Raw genomic sequence first — 26,326 nt, 5'->3', positions numbered from 1 at the left:
AACCCAAAGGAAAAAAAGAGAAAAATATCAGAAAGAACACTGTAGCAAGGATACTTTCACTTGTAATTTGTTTGGTCAATTGGAATGAGACATTACCTCCTCGGACGTTGAGCATATTCATTACAGGCCCTTCTATGCTTGTTGGATCGTCTTCTAACTCCACACTAACTGTTGTCCAATTCATTGGGCCTAGTTCTTTGACCCACTTTCTACAAATTCATTGTACCAGGCCAACCTTCATCACTTTTTGGGCTTGGCCTAAAAATCGTGGCCTTACAGAATGAAATCGAGAAGTGTCATATTCTATATATATGTTGTTTTTAATGGCCATGTGAAAGGAATAATGGATGGTTGGTGGAGGTGATTTGAACATATTAACCCATTTAATTATATAACAATTTGATTCTCAAAAAAAATTATATAACAATGTGTAGCACATGCCATTCACCAAAAATAAAAATTTGCGTAAAAAAATAACAATTATTACATGCATAATAAGTGTTTTTTCTTTCTTTTTAACAAATATATAAATAAAAAGTGTGGCCCAACATGTGAGATTTTTAACATTTTAAAAGGGAGGTTAAGTGGAGGCAAAGATCAAATTCCAGACATTCTGTTTTGATACCACGATAAATTATCGATTATCTCGGAAGTTTAAACTATTAGGAAATGACAAATTTAATTATTAAGCCATATATTTCTAAAACACACATTTCCTCACTCAAAAACACCTTTCATCAACAAAAAGAATTCACCAAAATCATCTCATTCTACCAACAAAGCTAAAGACCTAGGTAATCTAACAACATTTCTGTCATCTACTTAACATTTAGAGACAAAACACCACAACCACGACACACTGCTCCATAGAAGTCATAAGGAGAGTTGATGATGAGTTAACCATTTGAGTGGAGAATATAGTTGTCCATTACAACATCAAATTATGATGCTGATCAACAAAGGAGCACTCACCACCAACACTTATTCAAGGAGCCGTGCATGCAAGTAATCGTTTTAGTGAGTTTAATTCCTTCTTCTCCTTTTTACTTTGCATTATATTGGTTAATTTAGATTTTGTCATCATTGGTTATGTTTGTCAAAAAATAAAATGCATTGCCTTAGTTTTAATTGTACTATAGATTGAAGATTTTTTTCTAATTGATAAAACATGTGATAGTTGTTGTGCAATTTTAGTGGTATAGATTTGTCAACTCATTCTTTGCATGGTGATTTGCACCTTTGCATCACGTATCATAACATTTTCAATCAATATGCAGAACATGCTACGTCACGAACTAGATGAAGGATTCAGAATAATAATGTTTATGAAATGATAGTCTAGGCTATGGAAAATTTTTTATTTACTAAGAGGTAGAAAACATAACCACTGCAATGCAATTATATAGAGCATAATTCTATGAATTGTTTTATGCGAATAATTTTATGATATGTTATTTTATGTGAATAATTTCATTTTCCCATGCATATTTATTAAAAAAAAATGTTTCACATACATAATGTTTAAAATTCTAGCATGTAGTAAATTTATTTTCAAAATATAAAATAATGAGAAAAACAAAATTTTAAATTTGATTTTCATTTTTAAGCATTATTCACACGACATGTAGATTAGGTTAATGCATCTTTCTCACATGAAATTCACCAAATATTCATATAAAATAATAGTTTTTGTTAAAAAATTGGCATATAAAATAAATTAAATAATCTTCTCATTTAAAAAAAAAAAAAATGTAGCATAATGGATTTTAGTAGATTTCTCTTAATGTTCATGTCAATTTTAATTGTTGTGATGGATGATAATGTGAACTACATTAATTTTCCTTCATTTTTTAAATTTATTTGTGCGTTTTAATTAATTGTATTTTATCCATAATCTTTGAATGTATTATGTTAGGACCAGGAAAAATAGGTGTTTAACACCTTCACACTCGGTAACTTAATCTTTGAATGTAATGTAGGGACGTAGATTTAATAATTATCCATTTATGGCAGATATCATTAAGTATGAATTGAATAGCAAAAATAATAGAAAACGAGCTTTCTTGCTAATACAAATGATTCAGGACATACAATGTGCCAAGTGCTACCTTTGAGTGAGGAATTTATTAGATATTAGATATTAGATAGACCACAAATAAAAAATAAATAAATAATTCTTAAAAATCTAGAATAAATTACATAGAACTTGCTTTTGGTTGTAAAGTAATTAAATTCTATAAATGTTAAAAATGTGTTTTTTTCTAACCTGAATTATATAGACTAATGAATTACATAAAATGACAATTTTTTTTTTTTTTTTTTGGGATAAACTATTGGCATACTCAGTGAGTCTTTAAACCCACAAAGTCCCCTTTCACTTTAGTCTTACAAGAGAAGGGAATTACAAGAGAAGGGAATGACATTTGAGCTGAGGCTAATTAGCTACAATCTAGTATCTAGGTTCTTGTAACTTCTGCTGAATACAAATACACTAATCTTTTACTCATCCCTTTTCATATTCCAAAAATAAATCAACAAAAGCCCCAGCTTATTCATCGTCAGACTCTGAATTCTCCCAAAGAATTTCTGAATTCTCAGAAATTGCTATTGCAGCATTAGTATTCACAAATCCATCGCCTTTAGCTACCAAGACATCCTGGCCTGATGTAAATACATTACTTGCATGATCTGATGCACTCTCTGTGCCCAAAGAAGCACCAATTGACTGAGGAACTGTGGCGCCTCTGGAAGAAACGGGTTCCTGAACTTGTGCTACGGATTCATGAGATTGGTCAGTCTCAACCATAATCTCATTCTCATTGCCTTCCATCCTCACATTTACATTAGTAGCAACTGGCTCCAGCCCCTTTTCCTCTGGAACTTTTGTACCAGATGAACCCTCCACATTACAAACATAGGCTCTTCAGTATACATTATATCTGCAGTTTCTTTGCCATTCTCCAGCCAGCTTTCATACAGGTCATCATGATCCAAGTCTGAAATATTATCCCTTATCCCCTGTATGCCACTTGTAAATGGTCCACCATGGTTCAGACCACCAGAATACATCCAGAAAATTTAACTTGTTCAGAGCAGCAACTAGTTGGGGAGAAATCGGTAAGTGGAAGGGCTTTGGGATGTATAAGCACCTCCAAGGCTAAAAGAGCATGAGCGCAGAATTCAGCAAGTTTTGTTCCAGTTTCTTGCTTGCCTGCAATCCATTTTCATGTGGTTAAAGAAATTAGTGAAAAGAACTAGACGAAACATATTACATAGCGCATTGAAAGGACCAAAGCAGCCCACATTACTTCAAATGCACACATCATCACTAGGATTTTTTTATAAAATAACTATAAAAGCCAAACTATATTATTAGTTAGCTATGGTTTGAAACAATTTTGATTTCTAACGACTCGAGTCTGTGAGACTCGATTTCACTGTAGCAAACCGAGTTTAAGAGACTCGATTTCTGTGTATCTTCTTCCTCTGTTCTTTTTTCTCCATTTCAGGTCCTGTTCATCATCTTCTTCCCTTCTTTCTCCATTTCAGGTCCTGTTCACAATCTTCTTCCCTTCTTCCAAGCCCCCAAAAATCCATTTCATCTAAATCCCTTCTTCCTTCTCCATCTAAATCCATTTCTCAAAATCCCAAACCCAAATCATGATCTCAATCGGAGCAAAAATCCAAACCCAAAAATCATGATTTCTTCCTGCGTTGGTGTTTTCTGGGCTTTGTGCTGTGATTTCTGGGGTTTCTGCGTTGAGATTTTTGGGTTGCTGTGATACAATTTCTGGGTTTCTGCGTTGCTGTGATTTCTAGGCGTCTGTGTATTGTTTTCTGGAGAGAAATCGAGTATTAGAGAGTCGAGTTCCAATGGAAATCGACTCTTACAAACTCGATTTGCTACAATAAAATCGACTCTCACACGCTCGAGTTGTTAGATCCTAAATTAGTTTCAAACCTTGGCCAACTAATAATATACTTTGACTTTTATAGTTATTTTATAAAAAAAATCCTCATCACTAAGCTAAAGCTATTTTACTCGTAATAAAAGTGCCTTGTCAAATTATGCTTTCTCCCTAGCCATTAAGAGGAATTAAAGTTTGATAAGGATTAAGTTTTTTTCTTCTTTTTTTTCTTTTTGTGTATGAGAGAGAGTTCAGGCCTGGTTCTGCATCTCCTTTTACCACTCTGCTCCATATAGATCCAGTAGTAAATTTATATACTTCCAAAATCTTTCACTGCATTATTTTATAAATACCAGAGACAATTTCATAGGAGGCTGTGTCCGGCTTAATATTGACATACCATTTCTGAGATAGATAAGCTCTGAATCGTGTCACATCTCTAAAACTAAACAGATTTTTTAGCAGAAAATTTTACTTTGATCAGGACAATTGTAAATTTACAGTAGACTCACCATGAGAATTCCTGTTACAGCCTATAGGATATACAATTTTCTTAGGAGGGTGAAGAATTTAAGGTTTGATAAACTTGGTCACTTATTATGCCTAGAAGAAGATAAAGGAAGGGAACCTGGAAGACATAATTATCTCAATGAATTACGAAATTTTGGACTAAGACTTTATTGTTGTTATTTTTAAAAACATGAGTGCCCATATGTAAATATACATTAAGTTCTTTTCCCTGACTTTTATCTCTCACGCTCTTTAATTGTTGTGACAAGTTTTCTGCATTTTGCTGGAAGGCAGGCATAATGCCCCCCTATGAGAAATTAAGAACCCACTTTGCTCCCCCTGCAAATGTCTCCATAGCACAAGACTAAGCATTTATATAAATCCTCATTTTTTAAATTATCTATGCGGACATCTAGGCTTTTCCTTTAATGCACTAATTTATAAAATGTCTTTCCCACTACTTCAATACAGTCATCTTTATGTTCTCCCTTTTTTTCTTTTTTTGATTGGGAAATAATGTATGCAGCTGGCAAGTTTTGAACACACAAGCTCCTCCACCTTGTTTTTATAATGGCATTCGCTCAGTCATCTTTACTATTATTCACAATTATCAAATATCCTTGTTGAGGAAAGCATGGTTGAGCTAATTGTCATGTAAACAAGTTCTCTGATTGTCAATTCAAAACATTGCAGGTATTATCAACTCACACATTTGTCCGCAAATGTCAATACATACCGCTGCTATTATTAGTAACGTGATGATATCAATGATGAGGAAAAGGACAATGCCCATTGCTGAAGAGACTTACCACTACGAAAAAGTTCAAGACCCTGGCTTAAATATGGGGGGCGGACACGAACTGAGGAAAGAAGACCTCACTAGAATGCAAATTTCTTATATTATAGAGGGAAATAATTTAGACCAGGTGCACTATGCAATCCGGCTAAAAAAATTGGAGGCATACTAGCAATGCAATAATGGCAATGACTGCTAATATTAGTACTTTTTTCTTTCATAAGTAATACTCCTGTCCCAATTTAAATGTCTTATTTTCCTTTTTGATGTCCCTAAACTATTGAAAACATTACACTTTCTGTCCTTAAAACATTAAAATGATCTTTTTCCATCCCTAAACTATTGAAAAAAGCTACTTTAGTGTACATTTTCAATAGTTCAGAGACGCAAAACAAGCTTTGTGTGAACTTTAGGTAGGAAAAAAAATATTTTTGATAAGAAATATAAGTTTAAATTTCTAGTTGCCAGAGATTATTAGCAGGATTACAATTAGCTTCAATGTAATTGCTAAAAGGTGTAATGTCAAAGTGCAGACTGATGTACTGATTGAAGCTTTCCCAGTTACTAGAACCTCGATCAAATTTAAAATATGAAATAGAACAACCTATTTGGGCAAGAGGAATGTCTTGGACTGGAACTTTATAGAAGAGACCCATGTGAGTCAATATGGTTAATAGTACAACACATGGCAAATGTAGATGCAGGACTCAACAGAATTCATGTGCTCAGAGAACCATGATCCATCAGTCTTGAAGACTTATTTGACATTTTCCAAAAGCATTTTCACCTGCTAAAGCGTTAAAGCAAGCTACAAGAACCAAGACACCATAATAATTTTAGTATTTAACAAGATATCTAGGGAGTCATCAGTTGTTGGGTCATTCTCTCCGTCCCTTGTAAATAAGTTAATAGGACAGCATTTTCAATGATCAGCCTCAGGCACTGGATAAAATGAACTTCTGGAGGTGTAAGTAAAGATTCTACCTCTAAATATTATTAAAAAATAATAATAATAATAATCATTCTTTCTACAGTGTAAGTCAGCCCTATATCCAGGAATTGACATGAATTAGCATAGGTACTTACATTTACATCTACCAGAATATGCATAAATACATGTTTGAAAGCCAATGAGGGAATGGCTACATAATATGGTGGTTGAGATCTCCATGTAGTTTTCTAAATCCTAAAAGATTTACAAACCACCAGCTTCAGAAAAATAAATAGTGACATCAGCAAGGAAATTTTGGAAATCTTAAAAAAAAAAAAATCCAAATAGGACAATTGAAACTTTTCCACTAGCAGCCTACTTGATACGGCTTCAATAGGGTGACGACAAATGCAAGAACAATAACATAAAATGATTAAATGGAAAAACCTGCCAGCTGTAACTATTGATTGTTATGATGTCTGAGGATAACTTAATTCTAATTTATTTAGTTACCCTGATAAGACATTCTTCATGCACACAAAACACATACCACGGTGAGAAGTGCTTCTAATGCCTCAAGTGCTATCTTCACAGCAATTGGAGATATTGCATGGATCTTAGGGGCTGCAACTGGAAAACCACTATGGTCATGCTGTTCCTCAGGATATCCAGTTGAAGTACCATGTTTCCTTTTTCTATGGCATGGCTGCAGCAATGCTTCAGAAGAGGCCTTCAGGTTAGTACTAGCAGATGCTCCAACACTCTTATTAGTAATGAGATTCAAATCAACAAATGCATTGTTGACAACTTCCTTTGCAAGACATACAGCCATCCCTGATCATGATATGATGATGAATTAGTAAAACCACAAAATGTGAAACCATGAAAACTACAACAACGATTGTAGACATGGAGAATTGCTAAGAAAGCTCTGTGATCAAACAAGAGCTAGCTGAATTAAATAGCCAGGGTTTAAAGCTCGAACATCAACATAAGAAAATACTAGAAAATCCATGCTGCACATATGTAATGCACACATAAAAGTGTACAAGAAATTAATTTTAAGATAAAAAGTAAACGAGGATAGAAGCAGGGTGATGCCAATCACTCGATAGTTAAAAGCTAATACAAACCCCTGGATGAACTATATGACAAAAGGGATACAAGTACTTTTGAGGGACCTCTCCTATTGAACAAATTATGTCTGATGTAATGCTAGGAGAATGCTTTGGCATACAGCCAGTGTACTTAAGTTATTCTTCTACGTTTATTAACTCAATAAAAATTGTATTTACTTAAGTTACATACTCTAGCTATGATACCCCAGATTGTGTGGATTTTATTACATTGCATTGTATGGGCGTGTGTTGAATCCCACATCGGGTTTTTAATTGGTTTATCTGGATATATAAACAATTATGAGAAGAACCAATTGTGACTGGTCCTTTTATGGTATAAAGGAGATGTAGCTAGTACTTTTCTATGCTAATGACAAATGGTATTAAAGTGAAACTAGTAATGTCATGTGGCTTTAGGGCACTGCAACAAAACCCAAGTCCAAATATAGAAATCAAGGATTTAAGTGGGGGAGATTATGATACCGCAGATTGTGTGAATTGTATAATAACTCTTCATGTTTAACTATAAAGTTTATCCTCAAAATATTTATTGTGACTATATTTCCATGTTTTGACATGTTTGTCATATTAATCAGATGTAGGAAATATATTCGAATGATTAATGCACTGGTAAGAAAGAGGAAGTTGATTCAATTTGAGGGAGTAGAAAAAGGTAGAGGAAGACCAAAAATAACGTTAGTAGAAGTAGTTAAAAAGAACATGTTGGTTTCGCAAACATGGCTCAGATATTTGGAACATGATGCCGGCTTGTTTGATGTGGCTTGGTTGTTTGGAATTAGCAGAATAGACTTACTTTTTAAGATATGGAGAGCTCCTTGGATCAATTAAAACTATGTTCGATTGGTCCTGGATTTTAGGTTTCACAAAATGTGTTTATATTTTAAAGTTTCTAGTTTCTCTTAGATTTTCCTTTTGAGACTTCTATACTTTTTTGACACTTAGTGTTCATCATCATGAACATAAAGTATATTTGATTTTAATAAAATTGCATTCTTCCTTATCAAAAAAAAAAAAAAAAAAAGGAAGTAATAGAGAATATAATTACTATAATTTCTGATAGAATAAAATGGAGAAAAAGAGTACATATGACTGACCCTAACTAATCTATTGAAGATTCATAGCTAACTCAAAAAAAATTGGAACTAAGGTTTTGTTGTTGTTGTACTTGTATGATAAAAGTGATCATCTACGGTAAACAAAAACAACAATAAAGCCACGATGTAGAAAGACTGAACCTAAAAGCCACAACTATACTAAGTTAACAATTGTCCAAAGCAACAGTAAACAATACGCACAACAGCACATAAAGACCCAAACAAAAATCCCACCCTTAACACCATGACAAAATAACTGCTGACAAACAGAGAAATAAGCTAGTTACCTCATCAAAGACCCCCTCCAAATTTAATAACCAACACAGCCATATCATAAAAGTAGCCAGGTCATTGAGGAAAACAAAAACAAAATAAAAAATAAAAAAGTTATTCCTTGCATCTTTGAGCTACTAATTCCACCCTTACAAACATATTGACAAATTCAACAGCGAAATGTCAAAGTAAAGCTAAATCCTTATAGTTATTTAGCTTCCCTCAAATCTACAACAAAACAAGTCAATAGTGCCGGATAAGAAGAATAATTAGTGCTTTAAAAGTAGAATAATTTCAGGCTTGCTGGTGTTGCTTAGCTGCTATCTACCAAATACCTACTAAGAAAATAAACAAAGTTTCTGGTTTTTAACAGTTTGAAGGTTTCATTACAAGTTTTAGGGAAGCATGGGTATTCAGCTTGATAGTCCAGCGGCCTCTAAAATTTTGTAGACAAAGGCAGGTATGCCATTTGTTGAGTCTACTTTGCTTCTAATTTACCTGAGGATTGGCTGTGTCTTGTTTCATGGCTGTGTATATTAGTTTTTTTGGGAGACTTAAGGTTCACTCGTAGGGCCATCATGGGCTAATTTATTTTTCTCCAAGAATTATATAGGGCTATTTTGCAAGGGTGTATAAATTATAAAATGCAGTTGTAAAAGCAAAAAAGAAAAAGAAAAAAAAGAAGAAGAAGTTCAGAGGCCACCTGGTATGTCAAATCATCTATATCCCATAACACTCAAGAAGAATATTATAATATTAACTATCTGACCAGTTTTAAAGTTTGGAACAACTTTGCCAATTGAAATTAAGAATTTACATATGTATTTATAAGCTTTTCAGAAAATATACTGTCTTGTCATAATGCAGTTTTACAACAACAACGCACTCCTTGAAAATGAAGTTAAGGGATTTGTTAGGATTTTTCATTTACTTGGACAAATAAAAGTCAAAGGATTTAATTTTAGCTACACAGAATTTCTAATCTATAGAACTAGTTGGATATTAAGTTTCAAGTACTAGCACTTCTTTGGCAACAACAAAGCACTGATGCTCTGCACATGAATATTAGCACAGGAATTACTACATACCAACACCCATGGATATCAGCAATATCCTTGTGATTGAGTAGACCTTTATCCTTAATTCCGGCAATGCACATCACTTGAAATATGCTGTAATCAGACGCACAATAGAAGCAGCATATGGTAATAGTTGACTGCAAATGAATATAATGACATGGGCAGAAAGTGAGTTTCAACAACCAAACACCTCCCTGTTCCACTTTTTTAAATCAGCTTTCAAAGCCTTCAACTTTTGTGCCAAAATATAACTTGGAGAGCCCGTCAAACTGTAACCAACCCACCATTGCTGCACTCTATAAACAAAACCCTCAGCTTGCAGCCACATGTTTTCAAATTTAAAGGCACTTCGGCCTTGTCAAACAACACCAGCTTCCAACAAAAGTGGACAGTGATCTGAAATAACACGAGGAAGCACCCATTGGGATATATTCTCAAAATGTTCCTCCCAATCTAGAGAAACCAAAGCCCTATCAATTCTTGACATAGAGGGGATACTAGAATCTCTAAACCAAGTAAAGGAAGCCCCCTCTAACGGTAAATCAACTAAAGAATTACTCTCTATAAAGTCTGAGAAGGCAAACATAGCAGGGTTGAACGACTCACAGCCAAGTCTTTCACTTGGGTACCTGATAATATTAAAATTCCCTACTAAACACCATGCCATGGGCCATCTAGCTTGCACCCGTAATAACTCCTCCCATAAAAAAGACTGCTGACCGTCATCATTGGGGCCATATACACCTATATAGGCCCAAACAAAGTCATCCACCACCCCTCTCAATAAGACACTGACAGAAAACTGTCCAACAATAACATCCATCTTTTCAAAAACCCTCTTGTCCCAAACTAGCAAGACCTCTCCCGAAGTCTAGACAGCATCCAAAGCAACTCAATCAATGAAAGGACTTCCCCATAAACTTCGAACAAAAGCAGAGTCGATAGAAGCTACTTTCGTTTCTTGAAAATAAACAATATCACATTTCAACTCTTTTAGAAGATTCTTACAAACCTGTCTCTTCCGGGGATTGTTAAGCCCCCTTACATTCCAAGAAAGTAGGCATAAATTCATTAAAAACTATCAACAACCCCTATAGCATTCGAAGGAGCTCTGCTCCTACTCCTAGAAGAGACACCATCATAATTAACATTAGAAATGAGCCCCTTAAGCTCCCTAAGACCTCATGACCTGAGTTTGGAGGTTGCTTAGACACCCCAACATCGATCACCTTGAGACATTCCTGTTCAAGAAGGCGAAACAAAGTCAAACATTGAACTTCATGTTTCACAATAGGAAAACCCACCATATTACAAAAATCTTTCATCAGCTGGGACACCCAACTTGAATTTGGTTCAGTTTCTGCCACCTGAGCCCCTCCTGCATCATCTTGAACCAACACCACCTCACCAAGAGTATTGGGATCCCACCAAGTCAAAGGATTACACTCCAAAAGACAATTATCTTTCACCCCACTACCACCACCACAGTTATCGGCTCCACTGTTGCCCCATGGCAGGAAAAGAAGCCCAGAATCATTATGACTAAAACCAACAGAAGTCACTGACCTCGGCTGTGCCACCACTTCGTGGTAGTCACTAAGAGCCTCAACTCGATCTTCCCCTTCCCCAAACTCAGTACCCATCTCATTACCGATGCCGATGATGTGCCTGTGACCCATTTTGCAGTGTCGGAGACACCATCGCCGTAATCGTCGGAGTAGAACCCACCATGCTGGCGTTGGAATCCACCATATTAGCCCCCGATGCACTGGAATCCTCCATCGGCGTGCACCCATCAAGCTCTAGCTCATAAACTGAAGCCACCGTTGCACTTATCTCTACATCGGGATTGGCTCCCTCCAAAATGGCAGACAGTGAAGCCACCGAGGCACCATGGACTGGGTCGACGTTAAGGGCAGAGGCACTGAGTAGCAGATCCGGCACTCTCCGGCGACTCGGAATCTCCACACAAAATACCTCTCGAGCTCTCGCCTATTACCCACGTTGACTGAGCATTTGACTTCACTTGTAAAAAATTGGGCTTGACCAAACTGCCCTTCTTAAGTGAAGGCACTTGCACCACGGGTTGGGCTTCAACAAGCCCACCTGTTTGTTTTGAGACTTCTAGCCCACCACTAAAATGCTTGGTCCAGCTGATCTCCTTAGCACCAAGATAACTCACAACACGTCTCCCTCCCCCAGGCTTGCACACCCTCAAAGCCAACAAAGCAGGAGTCAACTTAAACTTAAATGCCCGCGTGGGTCTGTCATATAAAGCTGAAACATTGCCATTTCTAGCTGAACCATTTTCTAAAAAATCTCCATGGATCACGTTCTACCCCCGTTTAGTTCCATTTTTTTCAAAATTCCTAATTTTTTGCAGATTACCATAAACAGACATACTCTTCCCACTCCGGCCACCACCAACAAGCTAAGCACCCCCACCACCATTAATAACAGAAACTTTGGCTAGAGATACTGGTTTAGCACCAGAGCAAAAATTCCTAAGCTCTTTCTGAAACAAAGACCAACTAGCTCTATTAGAGCTTGCTGGTATCATAATACAACCTCTCCTAGACCCTCCAAAATATACTGCTATAACAACAAACAGACCAACTTTGTTAGATCTCCCACAGAACTCTAACAACTTCCCATTTTCCCTGAATCTCTTACAAAGTAAAACATGGCCAGGCACCCAATCTCTTATATCTTCAAGACAAGTAAGTATCCACTCTATGCCCCTACGTCCAAGTTCTAACCCAAATAGAGCTCTTAACATTCCGACGTGTCTCATGTATAGCATACAAATCAAACTGCCCCCCCATCAAAAGAAAAAGAAAAAAGTTTTGCATCAATATGAAAAGACCCCTTGCTGCCCCCAAGGACAAAGGATTGAGGTTTAGGAGGGATGTTTAGAGAGGTTTCGATGGAGGGAGAACTTGGTATGGTTAACGGTGCAGGTACAAGGGACGGCTGTTTAGGCAGAGCTTGGTTAGACCCCTGAGGTGGTGGGGGAGGGGAGGGCAAAGGCAGTGGTGGAGGAGATAAGGATATGGGAAAAGCCCAAACTGTGGAGGAAAGCATATGGGGGAGGGAGAGGGAAAATGTGAGGGTGGCAAAAAAGGAAAGAAAGAAGGTGATGGTTGAGGGAGAGGGAGAGGGGGAGGGGGAGCAAGAGTCATGTTCCCCTGTGGGTTTTTTGTGGAAGGATGTGAAACTCCCTTGTTCAGCTTGTAACATTTGGCTTCTCTTGAGGAAATTTTCTGGTGACAAAAGTCTCGTGCTTTGTTTGTGAAAGAGGGAGATAATAATATGGATGGGTTAGATTTTGCATGCATTGAAGAGGAAGAGAGGTTGTCCTTGGAGGAGTTCTCGAAGGAGGAAGTCATCCAGGTATTAAGGGAGATGGAGGGTGATAAAGCCCCTGGTCCTGATGGTTTCACCATGGCTTTTTTCCACAAATGTTGGAGTGTTGTGGAAAAGGATGTCATGGATTTCTTTGATTACTTTCATCGGCACTCTGTGTTTGAACGGTCTATGAATGCTTCGTTTCTCACTCTAATTCCCAAGAAGTGTAATGTTGTTAACATTAAGGACTTTCGCCCCATCAGTTTGGTGGGTAGCGTATACAAGTTGCTATCCAAGGTGTTAGCTAATAGGTTGAGGGCGGTTTTGGATAATCTTATCTTTGAGTCCCAAAATTCGTTTGTTGGCAGAAGGTAGATTCTGGATTCAGTGCTTATCGCAAATGAATGTCTGGATAGCAGGTTGAAGAGCAGATTACCAAGTGTGGTTTGCAAGCTTGACATTGAAAAAGCATATGACCATGTGAACTGGGAGGCCTTGTTTTATTTGTTGGGCCGGATGGGTTTTGGGTTGAAATGGAGGGGGTGGATTAAGGCTTGTGTTACTTCAGTCTGTTTTTCAGTCCTGGTAAATAGTTCCCCTGAAGGTTTTTTTGGAAGTTCTGGTGGATTGAGACAAGGGGATCCATTATCCCCGCTTCTGTTTCTTTTGATAATGAAGGTTTTGAGTAGACTATTGAAGAAGTCAGAGGAGTGTAATCTTATTCGGGGTTTTCAAGTGGGCTCTGTGAACTCTGTTGGTGTGCGTATCTCCCATCTGTTATTTGCTGATGACACTATCTTATTTTGTGATGCCTCTAGGGAACAGCTACTGTCCATAAGGTTGGTGTTGTCTTGTTTTCAGGCTTTTTCGGGTTTGAAGTTCAATGTTGGGAAAAGTGAGATTGTCCCTGCTGGGGAGGTGAATAATCTAGATGCACTGGCTAATATTCTTCAATGTAGAGTGTGCAGTTTGCCTATGAAATATTTAGGGATGCCGTTGGGGACTTCTTTTAAGACAGCTTTGATTTGGAATCCTATTTTGGAGAAAATGGAGAAGAAGTTATCTGGGTGGAAGTGTCTCTATTTATCTAAGGGTGGTAGGCTCATGTTGCTTAAGAGTACACTCTCAAGCCTCCCTACGTACTTTTTATCTCTTTTTACTATTCCTAAATTTGTGGCTGCTAGATTGGAAAGTATTCAGAGGAACTTTCTTTGGGGATCTTCTGAGGGGAGTTTCAAATATCCCTTGGTGGCGTGGGAAAAGGTGTGTTTACCTGTCGAAATGGGTGGTTTGGGGATAAGAAGTGTGGTGTCATTTAATCAAGCTTTATTAGGGAAATGGTTGTGGAGATATGGTCATGAAGATACCCATCTTTGGCGGCGAGTTATCTCCACAAAATATGGTGAGGGTCAAGGGGGGTGGTGTACTAAAGTGTGTAGGACTCATGGGAATGGCCTATGGAGAAGCATTACTAGAGGGTGGGAGAGCTTCTCTAAGCATTTGTCTTTCGTAGTGGGTGAAGGCACTCGTATCCGCTTTTGGCATTATGTGGATTGGTGATAATAATCTAAAAGATCTCTATCCTGAGCTCTATGTGTGCTCAGCGGTCAAGGATGCTTGTATCTCTGAGGTTTTGTGGATTCCAGAAGGAGGTACTGTTAGAGTATGGGATTTAAGGTTTTATAGAGCTTTTGAAGATTGGGAGCTAGCTGCATCTTATTCCCTATTCCAGGTTTTATAGGTTAGGATTGTTTTAAAGCTGGCAGAATCTTTCCAAAGTATCATTAGAAACTTTTCAAGCAACAATCATATTAAGAAGTGATGCAGAACAGGGTTCAAAAATAAGTAACAGAAAGAAAAAACAGACCAAAAACCCAAGGCTTCACCAACCAAGGGTGTTTGGAATGTTTTTGACAAGTCCCTAAGGGTGTTTGGAATTACCAACAAGCTGTAAGGAAACATCTCTAATCAGAAATTTTATTCAAATGCACTTCTCAAACTATTGTTGGAGCCTTATTTAATACAATGATGGAACTGTGTAGAGACCCAGGGGAGGAGGGGGATTAAACCATGTTTGATCTTCCCTAAAAGAATTCTAATTGAATTAGTTAAGTTTTTTCCACACATTCTCCAATTTGACTTTTTATTATTAAAACTTATTAATTAAATATGCTTCACACACACACACATATTCGAACGTTCCCATGCATTGCATGTGTTAACAACTAGTTTAGAAATTAATAATCAATACATAAATACATACTAAATAGGAAAAAAACTGTGACTTACCTGCACGTACCCTTTATGATTGCAATGAGGAGTTCCAAACTATGTAAGTGCAGAACTGGAAGTTCTGAACATATGAGCTCTTGCTGCATGGAAGTCATGAAGGCTGATAAAGCGTGTGGCACCGATCCATCCACCATCAATACTCTCTCAACAAGGACTAATAATGATCGAACAGGAACATTTACCTACTAACCAGAACATAGGACATATCTTAAAATTTTCACATCCATAAACATTTTAAGTATGGTAAGTAGATCTACATTCCTGTTTTCAGTAAAGTTTCTTAAAGAGTTAACTCTACCTGCACAGGGTATGAACTTGTAAGCATTGTACAACAGCAGAGCATCAGCATAGAGACACTGGACATCAGTGATTGCTCAGACCTCCTTGTTGAATTGTCTGAGGCTTCTCCTGACAATATCTGAGCTCCCAAGGGTGGCGGGAGATCTTTTCCTGGTGCAACCAATAATCTAACAGCTTCCTTACATTTACCTTCTGCAAGATGTGTAAGACGTCACTTTCAAGTCCCAAAACCAGTTCCAGAATAACCAAGATTGAATTCAAATCTACCTTCTTCTAGACCTTGGAAGGCATCATTCAGGTGCGCATTTAATAATAATAAATTTTTCTGTCTCCTCTTGATTTTGGCAGTAAAGATAGGCAATAAGCAAGCTTCTGAATTTTGAAGACCAAACAGAAATACCTCAGAACAAGTTCACATACATCTTAGTCATATGCCAGAAACAGCTCATACTAGCAAAAAAAACAATGTTACCTTCAGCATATCAACACCACATTTTCCTGACAAAAGTTTTGAAGCAATAGCAACTTCAGCCTGCAAAAAGTAATTAGCATCCATCATTATTGAGTTTACAACCATCTAATATTTTGTAGTAGATGCTCCTAATATGAGGTGCTCCTGCTATAACTATTGTTTTTTAGATTCCATAACACTAAGTCTAACAGAGAAGAAATAAGACATCAGTAACAGCCACCACAAAGAGCTAAACTATGACAGAGCACTTGACTCATGGTGGATATTTATAATGAAGTGGGACTTATTTGAAATCACTAAGGCATAGGGTCAAATTTTGTATCGTGCTTGAGCTTGATCTTGATTTGTGTTCATGATGTGTATCAAATCATATCTTTATAGTTGATTTTTTGGACCATATGGATGTCCGTTTGTAATTCTTCAAGGAAGTTCACCATTTCAGGCTCTCCTTTCTTCTAATAAAATATCTTACTTATAAAAAGGAGAAAACAATGTTTTGAATCATATCTTTAAAAAAATATACTGAATATCTTTATAAAAAGTGTAATTCTACAAATACATTACTGATAAAGTTACCAATTATTCCAAAAGTTAAAGCTGCTAAAAAATGGTGAATTTATTTTTGGAATTTAGTTCCGTTTTGTTTGATGTGGTGTATTTTGAGGGAACACAATCGGCGGACCTTTGAGAACTTAGATAGATCCAATGACCAGCTACTTGCTCTTTTCACTGGTTCCCTTTTTGATTGGTCTAGGGCTTGGGGACTCACATCTAGTGATTCTCTTTCTTTGTTCCTTAGCTCTCTTTTTCTTTTTAATTAGTTTTTCCTTTCTATTTCTGCGTTTCTTTCTTTTTTGTAATTTCTGTTTTGCTTTGTGCTACTTTGCAAAAAGTAGTTTTTTGAATATACATCTTTCTTACTTATCAAAAAAATAATTTCATTTAACCATAATTCTAACACTCCCTCTCACTTGTGGGCCTAAACTCTCCCTTAGTAAGTGGGGCCCAACATGTGGGATTTTTAGCATTTAAAATAGGAGGTAGAGTAGAGACAAGGATTAAATTTAGGATCTCCTGTTCTGATACCATGATAAAATACCGATTCCCTCAAAAGGTTAAACTATTAGGATATGGTGAATTTAACCATTAACCCAAAAATAGAAAATTCATGACAACTTATGTAATCACTTGAATGGAACCTAAGCATCAAATGGAAATTCCTTCATAAAAACATTGAAAATTAGATTGTCTTTCGTGAAAAGCTGGGGTTTACTATATACATAGCATATATTTTCCAATTTGACATTTGATTTCATTATAAAGTGCACATAAAGCTTTATTATGGCTTGGCCCTTTTATGGAATATATTGGTGCACAGACCCCTTTCTTCGATATTTTCAAACAAAAAGAATTAGTATATAATCTATTCAAAGCTCCTACAGTATGAGATTTATGCATGATTACTTTCGCATCCAAGGAGTAGCAGATGATCTACCACCACATGCAGATATGAACCCTGCTCTTATTTCATTCAAAAGATGACATAGTACAATAGAACATGGTGCCAATTGTTCAATTTATGCATCTCATTTTATGTATATATGGAAAATATATATCGACATTCCAATATTTGGCCTGTACAACATTGATATTGATAGTTGGAGGTCTTGCAACAAAGGATAAGAAACTTACACTGTCATAATGACGAAGCACAGAAGATGGAAAATAAGTTATAATAGTGCATAACATTTGAATTGCTCCTTCCTGCATGCAACAGGATGGAGATGATACACAAAACTTGAAGACTGAAAATATGCCACTTGATGTGTGAATTAATTAGAGCAACAATGATAAACAACAATTTTCATATGAACATACACAAAATATATTTACATTTTATCCACATATGCATATATATATATATATATATATATATTATAAAATCAACCTCATGAAAAAAGAGCACAAATTCTAGTAAGAACAAAAGTTTCAATTCTGATGTATGTTAATTTTATATTTCTTCAACAACTCAACATACTCAAAAACTTAGTAAGCCTAGGAACTCCTTAATAAATCACCTCATTTGGTATGTGATGATTTTTGTGTGTATTTATAATTATCGTATTCAAAAGCAACTTAAAACACATAATTGCAATAAAATAAGAAAGGTTTGAGAAAAACCTGTCTCCAAGATGGTATGAGCAACATGAAATGGAATCCTACCAATGAGATCAGTCCCGGGGAACATCATCCATGTCCGCTCATTAGAGTCATGGTTGCCACCGGTGGTACATACCTCCTTCACCAAGGGCCTGGATTCAGGACCCCCAATATCTCTCATTATTGACTCAAAAGGAGATGCAACACTAGTTTTTGTTGTCCGAGCCCTCTTCCTCAATGCAGTAAGCGCCTCCCTATTCCCATTCCTCACTCTATCATTTTCAACCAACTACATTTTCATCAAAGGAATCAGTAACCTTTCATGTCCTCACAAAGAAAGCAAGATTTATCCATCACACATACACATGCACACAAAAGAAGAAAGAAAAGAATAAAAAGCTATATTACCTCCTTTAAAGTAAATAGAAGAAATAAATTTTCTTTATAGGTGGTGGAGATATTGAGTTTATGTCAATGTAAAATGGCCAAAAGGACCAATACATTGTAAGCCCATGTAGGGCTAACCCTACCTCCTATATATACCCTAATAGGGTTCACTGTAATCAACACTTGAGAATACAGTAAAGATGTAGCTGCCAAGGCTTTATCTCGTGGATGTAGGCCGTTGGCCAAACCATGTAATCCCTTGTGTTTTTCTCTCTGTTTTGCTATCACTTCTCTATATTATTTTATTCTCGTCTTTAACAATAGGTAATAATAATTAATTAAAAAGAGGCTACTTCATGTAAAATGAACATGAAGAGCCTAAAGAATTACAAGAAATGAAAAAATTATCTACAAAAAGGCAGCGTATCTAAAAACGCAACAATAGAATCCCTATTTGTAAAACCCCACACCTTGAGACCAACAAAATAAGGAACTAAAAAAAAAAAAAATCACAAGCAACTGATTTCCTGTGTGCTTCTCATCTTCGAATGTATGTCTATTGCATTCTCTCCATATGGTCCACATCAAACTCAAATGAAACATTTTCCATATGTCTGATGAATGTTTACCACCCATTTTCTCCAACCAAGCAATAAATCAATCACCTTCTCTACTAAACCCTATTCATCCCAAAAGGTCAGAAAAAAAAAAACTCCACAAGTCATAGCCCACCTTGCAACCAATTTTTCTCTCCAAATCTCACCTATTTTGAAGAGAAAACTTTTGTTTACTTCCAAGGAAGAATTTTGAATTATTTTCTTCTCTAATTCCTTTCCTTTCCCTTCCCCTTTCTTTAGGTAAACATAATTTTAATCAAAGAGGGAAAAAACAACCAAACAACAACAACAAGAAATTATAATTTTTTCCTCAAATAAATAAAAAATAGTGTTATTGACTCAACCAAGCCTTGTATTGGACTTAGTTGAGCTTTGCAATTTTGTTTCTCAGTTCCCTAATAACAGCAAAAATTTATAATTTTGTGTTCTTAAGCATTAATGTTTCAATTTTGAGTTCTAAATTTACAGATTCGTTTCAAAATAGTGAATAGAAATTGTCCTCAAGCTTCAAATGTCAATTGTCTTTCTATTTTCCCACACTTTCTTAGCAACATAACAGAGTGTTAAAAAAAAAAAAATTGAGAAAATTACCTGATGGCGAGCTAAAAGAAGATGCTCAGATTCAGTTTCAAGCTCAATTAAGCCCTTTTGGAATTGCTTCATAGTCTCATCCATTTTTAAATTCTAAATAGAAAAACAGACACACAGAGAATAGACAACAAAAAATTAAAAAAGAAAAAAGAGAAAAAAAAAAGACATAATTTTTAGTTTTACACAAAAAAGAAAAAGAAATTTTTTTTGCAATTAGACATAATTAGAACCTTGAATGCCTGATCATCAACCATAATAATTAATACATGCTTTAGTTTGGTGTAGCTAAAACTTGGGCTTAGGACTTGTCAAAATATAGAGACTAAAATAAATAACTTCTTGTATTATCAATGTGTGTAAATTACATCAAAGCACTCTTATATATACAAGCGGTGGCCTAAGAAAATATCACTAACAAACTAACTAATTTGGTAATTCCTAACTATTTTTTTTTAATAGGTAGCAATTCCTAACTAATTAAAAAAATCACATGTGGAAAATATGGAAAATGTGTAGACTAAAATACAATGTACAAAATACAAAGACTAATCTACAATATAATTTCTAATAGGCCCCCTCAAGAGTCAAGATGGAGTGTACACACATATGAACCTTGATGAAGAAGAAGAAATTCTGCATAGCAGAAGTAAAAGGCTCAATGTGAGCTCCAAGATGCCATGATCAAGTGCAACACGAAGGTCATGGTGAGAGGCCTCACTGATCACAGACAAAAGATGCCAAAAAAGGGCAGTGATGAAAACTAGAATGATGGCCACAAAAACACCAACGATGGCTGGAGAACAATAGACCTGACAAAGTATTGCCGGCAAAAACCAACACATCAATGGAGAACAACAAAACCGGAAACAAAGCCGGAAGCAACACAGAACTTGCTGCAGAATCCGGAAACAATGCAGAACTTGCTACTAAAACCAGAAACAATGCAGAACTTGCTGCGTGAAGGCAAGCCCCACAGCTCCAAAAATATGATGTACACCACGGCTCTAAAATAGACGAGCACCATAGCTCCAAAAAAGAGTAGAGTGCCTAGAGTACTAGACATGGATTGATAGAACCTTTCAAATGCAGTGAGGTAGTAACCCATAAGTCTAAAATCTAGCATCAAATTCTTAGAAGAGATGCCAATATCAATGGCAACAGAAACCAATGAAACCCAGCTGCAAACTGAGTAATCCACCATAGCAAAAACAAAGTGCAACATCCAGTTGCAGAAAGAGAAGCAAGCGTCCCACCAACCAAGCAATCACCAGCCCCTGTGAGCCTCACAACAGATGCAGTAAGTGCAGGAAAATGCACAGCAAAAGATGAGAATCTCTTTACAAATCACCATACGGGGATAGTATGGTTATGACAACTAGCAAAGAGGTAGCCAATCCAACTCAAGAGACTAAACCAAGATGGCAAGACAAGGTGGTGCAAAAGCTCAAAATATGGAAGAATAACCTATCAAGCTTTTTTGGCCATTTCCTATCTAATAGAGGAAAAGAGAGAATTTGCAGAGCAGGCTTCTTTATTTTTTATTCTATATATATATATTTTTTTGGACTTAGGTTTCGTGTAAGGTATTTATTTTGTCTGATAGATGTTTGTTGTACTCCCCTTGGCATATTTTTAAATTGGTACAAACTATTGAAACATAAACTATAAAGGACCTATATTACGTTTCAAAGTTGCTGTGTAAGGCCTTAGACCTTCACTTGGTATCAATTTGGTGGGCAGCAGGTGTTTGATGAAAGTTGTGAGCATTGGCACTTGGCAGCTAAGTGGTTTATAGATGTTGTAAGTGGAACCTAAGTTTAATCAAGCACCATGGTCTTCTCTTTTGGTTCTTTGGGCGTCTCTTCAAGTCTTAATCCTTTGTTGACACGCTCTTGCACTTTTGTTCTTAAGAGTTGGTTTGTCTCTGCTTCTCTTTCTATATTGCATTCTGTAGGAATTTTGTTTCATTTCTGATTTCTCTGTCTCCATGTAAATGATTTTTAATTTTGATATTTGGCTCAAATGGTTATGATTGGTAGGAATAATTGTATTTGGTGAGTGAGTGATTAGCTTCTCAGATCTTATTGTCAAATTAGATGCATTTACATTTTATGGTGATGACCTTAGTTTTTCATTTTGAGTTTTGATGCCAGGAGTCATGTGGGTAAAACAAAGTACTTGAAGTAGTTGAGGTCTCAATGGATATACATGATTCTAAAGAGAATTTACCATCTATCAATTTCAATGTCAAGATTCTAAACTGCAAGTATAGGTGCACAATCCAAACTCCGTATGAATTTGTAACAATGATTGTAGTTTGTCAACCAAATATGTCGTGAGAGATTGTAATGGATCTTGAAATTTCACTTTAACTTTTAATTACAATTGCATTTTTGGTCCATTTATTGGTTTATATATATATATATATATATATATATTTAAACTATATCTGTTTTTACTATTATACTCAATTCATCTTTATTTAATTGTCCTATTGTTTGAGACTTCTTGTTACGGAAAGCACACAAATTTGAAATTCATACTTAAATTTAAGACCCTTAATAGGAAAAAAATTCTATTGGTTTAATTAATCACTAGCCTCTTAATTTTTTTTGGTAAAGATTAAAAATTTACATCCATTATAATTTAAGATTACTACATTTTTCAATCACAAAAATACCTAGGTGAGTGATAAAAAAATTATTTCACCCACAAATGCACGTTTGTGGGTGTGATGAGTGTTATGTGTTTTTGTTGGTGAAATAATTTTTTCATCACACGACCATGTATTTTTGTGATTGGAAAATGTAGTAATCCTAAATTATAATAGATGTAAAAATTCTTAATCTTTACCCAAAAAAATAAAAGAGCCTCTGAGCACGCATTCAGCCTCTGAGCACACGTGTGAATGCGTGCTCAGAGGCTAGTATATATTAAGTATTAAAAAACTCTAAATAAAAAAAATAAAAAAAATTAATGAAGCTATTTCTACTCTATATGAAATTATATTTCCAAAGTTACAAGAAATTCAAATTACTATTTTGATTATATTCTATTTTTATAAGTTAATATTTTTTTAAAAAGAAATTAAATTTCAATATTTATTTAGCTATTTTATTATCCTCTGGTCCTTATAGAGTTAGTTTGTGGAAAAATATTAGAAGGGGGTGGCATTCTTTATCTCGGTTTATTATGTATGAAATTGGAGATGGATCAAAAGTGCAGTTTTGGCTAGATCGTTGGTGTGGATCTTCTCCTCTCGCAGACCACTATCCTGATTTACATAGGATTTGTTGTAACAAAGAGGCAAGTGTGGCGGATCTAATGAGGTTCACCAATGGAGTCCTCCATTGGGATTTTCAGTTTTGTAGGGAGGTGCATAATCGTGAATTGGAAGCTTTCAGAGGCTTCATCAATTCCATTTATTGCACTCCTGTAAGGGGGAACGGAGAAGATAAGAGATGTTGGCTGCCTTGTAAGAGTAAGGGGTTCACGGTCAATGCTTATTACCATCTTCTAGTTGGCCATAGTGAGCAGTTTTTCCCTTGGAAAAGCATTTGGAAGCAAAAGATTCCCTCTAGAGTGGCTATCTTTGTATGGACAGCAGCCTTGGGGAAATGCCTGACAATTGATAACTTAAGGAAAAGAAAGGTTTGCATTGTGGATTGGTGTTATATGTGCAAGTGTAATAGTGAAACTATTGACCATCTTTTCCTTCATTGCCCGGTTGCTTCGGAGTTGTGGGATATGGTTTTTGGGTTATTTGGAGTTTGCTGGGTTATGCCATTTTATGTTGTTGGGCTTTTGGCTTGTTGGCAAGGTCGTTTTGGCCGCCATCGTAATGGAGATATTTGGATGGTTGTTCCTCACTGTTTGATGTGGTGTATTTGGAAGGAGAGAAATAGTAGGTGTTTTGAAGACAATGAGGTTCCATGCCCGATCTCAAGCTTCTTTTCTTTAGAACCTTACTTGATTGGTTCTCTATGTGGAGAAACCATCAGTTTTCTTCTATTTTGGATTTTCTTGATTTTTGTAATGTTCGTTTTTGATTTGTTCTCCCCTGTATACCCTCGGTGTACTTGGGTGTCTTTCTCTTTTTGATATCAATGAATTTTTATTACTTATCAAAAAAAAAATATATATTTTGTTTTGATAAAACAATCTATAACTTAAATAATATTTTATATTTTATCATTTAATTTCGATGATATTTATAATATTTTGTTTACATTACATATGACTTTTAATTAGTCTATTGCACAAGCAAACTTCCAGCATCGATAAGAAGTCGCCATCCTTATGAAGCTACCTAAGGAAGGGAATTATGTTTCTTTCCTTTGGCCAAATATATATATATATATATATATATATATTTTAATGTTTTTTAATGTTGGCTAAACCTCAAACTACATCCCCACGGTTTGGGAGCCTTTAAATTTTACACCATGAAGTTTTATAGTTTGAATTTTACCCCTTCAAATTATATTTCATTTATATTTATATCCCCTCATCTATATTTTCCATTAAGTGCCATATAAACTTATCACTCGTATATTGTTTGTCCAATAAAATAATGTGATGTCATTTTTATATTAATTATTTTATTTTTATTTTTTTTCACAAAAATTATGTGGCATCATTTTATTTGACAAACTAATTAACACACATGACTTAACGAAAAATATATAGATAGGACTACTAATGCAAACGAAATATAACTACATAAGATAAAATCTAAGTTTTGAAATTTCAAGGTTTAAAATTTAAAAACCCTCAAACTTAGAAATTTAAAAGCGTAAAATCTAAACACTCTCGAACTTTAGCATTTTATATTTGGGCCCATCTTTGACTACAACTAACACCAAGAATAGCTTGCCACCCACTTACAACACAAGTTCCCTTTGGGTTACTATCTTACTAGCTGGAATCACACCATTAGGGGATGGTATCACACCATTAGGGGATGGTATGTTTCCCTTGTTGATATCAATTTGTCTATCTATGTTCCTTTAATGTTATGGGGCTCTCTAAACATTGAGGGGTAAGCTTCAGTCTAGTGGGTCATGTGCACTAACAGAATATGAGGCCGACATCTTGGCAATTGTAAGACATGTGTTGTTCCTGTGGAACTGTCTTTTGCACAAAAATATTGGATGCAAACTAAATCATGCGTTGACTTATTAGAATAAATAAGTGACATTAATGATGGGCTCAAATGAAACCCTTATGATTGATGGGGCTGTGACTACCAACCAGGATAGGATTGTTGAACATGTTGAACAATTCTTTATACACCTATACTCTGAGCAGCAAGTGCAGCACCCTTTTCCGGATGTTCTGGACTTCCCTTGTATTTCTGGGGACAATGCGGATTGGTTAGAAAAACCTTTCGAGGAATCTGAGGTTTTAGAAGTCATCAAGGAGTTTAATGGGGATAAATCTCCTGGGCCTGACGGTTTTTCGATGGCTTTCTTTCAAGCTTGCTGGGGGATTCTCAAAACAGACATCATGGCGGTGTTCCATCACTTCCATGTTTCTGGCCAGTTTGAAAAAAGCTTGAATGCAACCTTCATTGCTCTCATTCCAAAAAAAGCCGCAGCTGTGGAAATAAAAGACTTTCGGCCTATTAGCCTTGTTGGGGGAGTTTATAAAATTCTTGCTAAAGTTTTGGCTTCTCGTCTTCGCTTGGTTTTAGGCGAGATCATCTCTGCTCCTCAGAATGCCTTTATTCTTAATAGGCAAATTCTCGACTCTATCCTTATTGCTAATGAGTGTCTTGATAGTAGACTGAAGTCTGGTCAAACAGGGTTGTTATGTAAACTAGACATTGAGAAAGCTTTCGATCATGTGAACTGGAGCTTTCTTACTCTTTTGCTTGAGCGTTGTGGTTTTCCTGATAGGTGGAGGTGTTGGATCTCTTTGTGTTTATCTACTGTTCGTTTTTCTATCCTTATTAATGGTACTCCCCATGGGTTCTTTGGAAGTTCTAGGGGGTTACGGCAAGGTGATCCTTTGTCTCCCTTATTATTTGTTCTGGTTATGGAGGTTCTCAGTAAGATGTTGGATAAGGCGGTCCATGAAGGTCACTTGTCAGGTTTTAATGCAGGTGCTCCTACTGGTAGATCTCTGATGGTTTCTCATCTCCTTTTCGCTGATGATACTCTAATTTTCTGTGATGCTAATATTGATCAACTGCTGATTCTCCGTATGGTGCTCATTTGGTTTGAGGCTGTGTCTGGTCTGAAGGTCAATTTGGGTAAGTCTGAGCTGGTGGCTGTGGGGGCTGTCCATAACATGGATCTTTTGGTGGCTATCTTAGGCTGCAAACAAGGGTCTCTCCCAATGAAATATTTGGGTCTTCCTTTGGGGTCAAAATTCAAAGACAAGTCTATTTGGAACCCAATTCTTGAGAAGATGGAAAGAAAATTA

The 26,326-nt window shown here is 36.0% G+C and overlaps 1 pseudogene; it reads right to left on the bottom strand.

Moving 5' to 3' along the window:
- Positions 1-16,378, bottom strand: part of LOC126722450 (uncharacterized) — a 94,008-nt pseudogene extending 77,630 nt beyond the window's left edge.
- Between the last annotated feature and the right edge of the window lie 9,948 nt (positions 16,379-26,326).

Source organism: Quercus robur, chromosome 4 (genome assembly GCF_932294415.1).
Source record: "Quercus robur chromosome 4, dhQueRobu3.1, whole genome shotgun sequence".
Classification (NCBI taxonomy): Eukaryota; Viridiplantae; Streptophyta; class Magnoliopsida; order Fagales; family Fagaceae; genus Quercus; species Quercus robur.
Note: the sequence above shows the minus strand (reverse complement) of the source record. Positions and strands in the feature narration are given on the sequence as shown.